This window comes from Rhinopithecus bieti, unplaced genomic scaffold (assembly GCF_001698545.2).
Source record: "Rhinopithecus bieti isolate Rb0 unplaced genomic scaffold, ASM169854v2 scaffold_10654, whole genome shotgun sequence".
NCBI lineage: Eukaryota > Metazoa > Chordata > Mammalia > Primates > Cercopithecidae > Rhinopithecus > Rhinopithecus bieti.
Genome location: NW_016806688.1, coordinates 282,327 through 288,798, shown reverse-complemented (window position 1 = coordinate 288,798; position 6,472 = coordinate 282,327).

The window sequence follows — 6,472 nt, the reverse complement described above, 5'->3', positions numbered from 1 at the left end:
GTGAAAATGGCCATACTGCCCAAGGTAATTTATAGATTCAATGCCATCCCCATCAAGCTACCAATGACTTTCTTCACAGAATTGGAAAAAACTACTTTAAAGTTCATATGGAACCAAAAAAGAGCCTGCATTGCCAAGACAATCCTAAGCAAAAAGAGCAAAGCTAGAGGCATCATGCTACCTGACTTCAAATTATACTACAAGGCTATACTGTTTTGGTTACTGTACCAAAACAGAGATATAGACCAATGGAACAGAACAGAGTCCTCAGAAATAATACCACACATCTACAACCATCTGATCTTTGACAAACCTGACAAAAACAAGAAATGGGGAAAGGATTCCCTATTTAATAAATGGTACTAGGAAAACTGGCTAGCCATATGTAGAAAGCTAAAACTGGATCTCTTCCTTACACCTTATACAAAAATTAATTCGGCCGGGTGCAGTGGCCCAGGCCTGTAATCCCAGCACTTTGGGAGGCTGAGGCAGGTGGATGACAAGGTCAGGAGAACGAGCCCATCCTGGCTAACACGGTGAAACCCCGTCTCTACTAAAAATACAAAAAATTAGCCGGGCGCGGTGGGGGGTGCCTGTAGTCCCAGTTGCTCAGAAGGCTGAGGCAGGAGAATGGCGTAAACCCGGGAGGCAGAGTTTGCAGTGAGCCAAGATCGCACCACGGCACTCCAGTCTGAGAGACACAGCCAGACTCTGTCTCAAAAAAAAAAAGAAAAAAAAGAAGACAGTTATACAGCCAACAGACACATGAAAAAATGCTCATCATCATTAGTCGTCAGAGAAATGCAAATCAAAACCACAATGAGATACCATCTCATACCAGTTAGAATGGTGATCACTAAAAAGTCAGGAAACAACAGGTGCTGGAGAGGATGTGGAGAAATAGGAATGTTTTTACACTGTTGGTGGGACTGTAAACTAGTTCCACCATTGTGGAAGACAGTGTGGTGATTCCTCAAGAATATAGAACTAGAAATACCATTTGACCCAGCAATCCCATTACTGGATATATACCCAAAGGATTATACATCATGCTACTATAAAGACACATGCACACATATGTTTATTGAAGCACTATTCACAATAGCAAAGACTTGGAATCAACCCAAATGTCCATCAATGATAGACTGTATTAAGAAAAGGTGGCACATATACACCATGGAATACTATGCAGCCATAAAAAGGGATGAGTTCATGTCCTTTGTAGGGACATGGATGAAGCTGGAAACCATCATTCTGAGCAAACTATCACAAGGACAGAAAAGCAAACACCACATGTTCTCACTCACAGGTGGGAACTGAACAATGAGAACACTCGGGCACAGGGCAGGGAACATCACACACTGGGACCTGTCATGGGGTGGGGGCAGGGGGAGGGATGGCATTAAGAGAAATACCTATTGTAAATGACAAGTTAATGGGTGCAGCACACCAACATGGCACATGTATACATATGTAACAAACTGCATGTTGTGCACATGTACCCTAGAACTTAAAAGTATACTTAAAAAACAATAATAATATTTAAAAAACACAGCCAACAAAGACCCACAATATTCAGAAGAACAAAGAAGGACAGAGGGCTTCTCACTGGAGATAACGTTATACAAGCCAGAAAACACTAGGGCAACATCTTTAAAGCACCAAAAAAAACCTGTTAACATAGAATTCCATACATGACAAACATCTTACAAAAAAGAAAGACCTCTTTAGATATACAAAAGCGGAAAAAATTTATCACTAGCATACCTGCACTATAAAATCTGTATGTATCTTTCAATATTTTTCTATGCTCACGTAATCATACAAAAGCAGACACATGCAGCCTTCTTCAGTCATCATTTCTTCAACAAACATGTAATCATTTACTTTTCTGAATCCTTCTCTTACTCAGGGTAAGGGAGAATTTAATGAACAGCCCTCTATGTCATTTTCATGGGTACACGATACTTCATGATGCATGCACTGTGTAGATTATTTAATCAATTCTCCCCTTGATGGACATTCACTTTGTTTCCACATTCTGCCAATAAAAACATCCTTATAGGTCAGGTGTGGTGGTTCACACCAGTAATCCCAGCACTTTGGGAGGCCGAAGTGAGTGGATCACTTGAAGTCAGGAGTTCAAGACCAGCCTGGCCAACACGGTGAAACCCCGTCCCTAGCAAAAATACAAAAATTAGCCAGGCATGATGGCACATGTCTGTAATTCCAGATACTTGGGAGGCTGAGGCAGAAGAATCACTTGAATCTGGGAGGCGGAGGTTGCAGTGAGTCGAGATGGCAACAGAGCAAGATACTTTCTCAAAACAAACAAACATCCTTATAGGACAGGTGCAGTGGCTCACACCTGTAATCCCAACACTTTGGGAGGCTGAGACAGGGATTATTTGAGCCCAACAGTTCGAGAACAACCATGGTTAACAAAGAAGACCTCATCTCCACAAAAAAATTAAAAAATTAGCTAGGCATTGTGTGCATGCCTATAGTGCTGGCTACACGGGAGGCTGAGGTAGGATAATCCCTTTAGCCCAGGAGGTCAAGCCTGCAGTTCATGCTGCTGCATTTCAGCCTGGGTGGCAGAGCAAGACTCTGTCTTCCAAAAAAAAAAAACAACCTTATAAATATTATGAATATTACCTTACATGGGCTGGTTTTGAAAAATAGGTTTTGTAAGATTACTTTCCAAAGGGTCTACACCTGGTCAGGCACAGTGGCTCACACCTGGAATCCCAGCTTTAGAGGCTGAGGCGGGCAGATCACTGGAGGTCAGGAGTTCGAGACCAGCCTGGCCAACACAGTGAAACCCCATCTTTACTACAAACACAGTGAAATCCGTCTCTACTAAAAATACAAAAATTAGCCGGGCATGGTGGTGCGCACCTGTAATCCCAGCTACTAGGCAGGCTGAAGCACAAGAATCGCTTAAACCTGGGAGGCACAGGTTGCAGTGAGCCAAGACTGTGCCACTGCACTCCAGCCTGGGCAAAAGAGTAAGACTGTCTAAAAACAACAACAACAACAAAAAAAATAAAGGGCCTATACCAACTTACATTTCATTAACAATGTAAGGGAATACCATTTTCTGCACAGCAACACTATTCTTTATAAGTAAAAGGTATTGCTTTTTAATTCTGTCATTTGAAGGGCATGTTATAATATTTCACTAGTACTTTAATTTACGTTACCCTGACAACCATTAAGTTTGAATGTCTTTTCATAAATGTTACAGCCTTCTGGATTTGTTCTTTTATTAATTTTCTTTAAATCTTTTGCCCTTTTTACTATTGGGTCCATAACCTCTTCTTTTAAAATTAATTCTCTATCCTCTATATTGTAAAATATTTTTTCAAACTTACCTACCTACCTTTCTAATTGTGGTAAACACCATGCTGAAAAGATTGCCCTGTCCCCACTGAATGGTCTTGGCGTCACTGTCAAAAATCATTTGATTATATACAGTACATAAGGATTTGTTTCTGGGCTTGCTTTTTTTTTTTTTTTTTTTTTTTAAAGAGATAGTGTCTTGCTCTGTTACTCAGGCTGGAGTCCAGTGGCATGATCATAGCTCACTGCAACCTCCAACTCCAAGACCCAAACAATTCCCCTGCCGCAGCCTTCCAAGCAGCTAGAACTACAGGTGTGAGCCACGCCACCTGGCTGATTTTTTACTTTTTTTGTGGAGACAAAGTCTTGCTATGTTGACCAGGCTGGTCTCAAACTCCTAGCCTCAAGCAGTCTTCCTAACCTTGGACTCCCAAAGCGATGGGATTACAGGCATGAGCCACTGCACCAAGCCTATTTCTAATCTATTCCATTGGCCAATATGTCTGTCTTAATGTCAATACTGTTATTAAATTTCTTATGGTATCCTTTACCATTAAAACGTTTTAATTTTTACAAAATTAAATATGCCTCTTATAATAGCTTCTGAGTTTCTTATCTTCACATTTCCTTTATCCTAGTTCATATAACTAAATCTGTAGAATATCCTTAAGTATTTCTACAAGGCTTTGATCTATCTGGAATTTATCTTAAGACAGGAACTCAATTTTATTTTCTTCTAGATGGGCAGACAGTTGTACCAGCACCACTTATTAAACAATCTCCCCATTTCCCACTGAACTGTAATACTACCTTTATCTTTTATTAAATCTGCACACATACTGGATTATTATTCACTTTTACTGTTTAAATGCATTTACCAGAACCTCTTAAGACAATACTGAATACAAATGTGATCATGGGCATCCCCACATCCCCATCAAATTTCTAATTTTAATGCTCTTGACATTTAGGATATTTGCTGTAATTTCCCTCTATTTTTAATTTACTTATTTTATTAGAAATGGTCTTGATGGGCTGGGCATGGTGGCTTATATCTGTAATCCCCGCAATTTGGGAGGCTGAGGTGGGCGGATCACAACATCAGGAGTTCGAGATCAGCCTGACCAATATGGTGAAACCCCATCTCTACTAAAAATACAAAAATTGGCCAGGCATGGTGGCAGGTGCCTGCAGTCTCAGCTACTCAGGAGGCTGAGGTAGAAGAATCACTTGAACCTGGAAGGAAGAGGCTGCAGTGAGCCAAGACTGTGCCACTGCACTCCAGCCTGGGTGACAGAGTGAGACTCCATCTCAAAAAAAAAAAAAAAAAAAAAGAGAAAAGAAAAGAAATGGTCTTGATGAACTCTGGCTAATATTGTATTTAGAAATTCTGCATTTCTAGACATAAGCGAGACTGTTCTTTTTGGCAGCATTCCTTTTTTTTTCCCTCTGCTACTTGAATCAGGATTGGCAGCATTTTTATCAGAGAGAAAATATGTGTGCTTCACAGAATGCATTGACTAGTTTTGCATTCTTGATCGTGGAAAAGAGAGTTCCTTTTTATTATGATGATTTGTTGTTCTTCATAAATGAAACTCAGCTGTGAAACCATATGCTATGCTGCCTCTGTCAAGGACCAGTCTTCCATCATTTTTCCAAACCTTTCATGGGGATTGGGCAATTAACATTTTTACTTCTTGGGTCAATTTTACTCATTTACATTTTGCTATAACAACATCCATTTTCTCTTGAAATAACTTTGACATTATAGCATTACATGTATATTCTCAAGAAAATTTGCAAAAGATTCCATTAATGTCTCCTGTATTTGAGGTCTATGGTGTCTACTCATTCCTAATCTTGTATATTTTTATTCCATATTTTTTTCTTCTACAAGATGTTTATCTAGATTACTGGTATTTTGCAAAGAACCAGTTTTGGGATTTATTTATCTTCTCCACTATTTTTGTTCTGATCTGTTTTCAATTCCATTAATATCCATATCCTACTCGCCTTTGGTTTTATTTATTTATTTATTTATTTATTTATCTATCTATCTATCTATCTATTGGACACGGAGTCTCACTCTGCTGCCCAGGCTGGAGTGCAGTGGGGCAATCTTGGCTCACTGCAACCTCCACCTCCCAGGTTCATACGATTCTCATCTCAGCCTCCCAAATAGCTGGGACTACAGGCCTGTACCACCACGGCTGGTTAATTTTTGTATTTTTAGTAGAGACGAGGTTTCACCATGTTGGCCAGGCTGGTCTCAAACTCGTGACCTCAGGTGATCCACTCTCCTCAGCCTCCCAAAGTGCTGGAATTACAGGCATGAGCCACCGCACCCGGCCTGGTTTTATTTTCTTAATCCCTAAAGATGAGTATTGAGTGCTTTGTTTACTGAAAGTATTTAAGTTATGTATTTTCCTCTAAAGTAAAAATTCTGCTGTTTGCCAATGAAATTAAGATGTTCTTTTCACTGCTTTTTAGGCAATACTATGTTGCCTCAGAGGAAAGAAATGGGATCAGAGGATTGAAAAGAAACTTCCAAGATAAATATTTTTTTCTAAAATCTCAAGCAAAAAATAAGATTAAAATAAATTCTCTCTGCGGATAGCTGAGATTAAAAAAAGAATAAAACATAAATTATCTCCATTCTGTTATTAATTTTGTAGTATCTAAACAATTTAATAAGAATTGGCAGGCCGGGCGCGGTGGCTCACGCCTGTAATCCCAGCACTTTGGGAGGCTGAGACGGGCGGATCACAAGGTCAGGAGATCGAGACCATCCTGGCTAACACGGTGAAACCCCGTCTCTACTAAAAAAATACAAAAAACTAGCCGGGCGAGGTGGCGGGCCCCTGTAGTCCCAGCTACTCGGGAGGCTGAGGCAGGAGAATGGCGTAAACCCGGGAGGCGGAGCTTGCAGTGAGCTGAGATCCGGCCCCTGCACTCCAGCTTGGGCGACAGGGCAAGACTCCGTCTCAAAAAAAAAAAAAATGCTCAGCCAAGGGCCGGGAGTGGTGGCTGGGCCAGGCGAGGTGGCTCTCGCCTGTAATCCCAGCACTTTAGGAGGCCAAAGTGGGTGAATCATCTGAGGTCAGGAGTTCAAGACCAGACTGGCCAA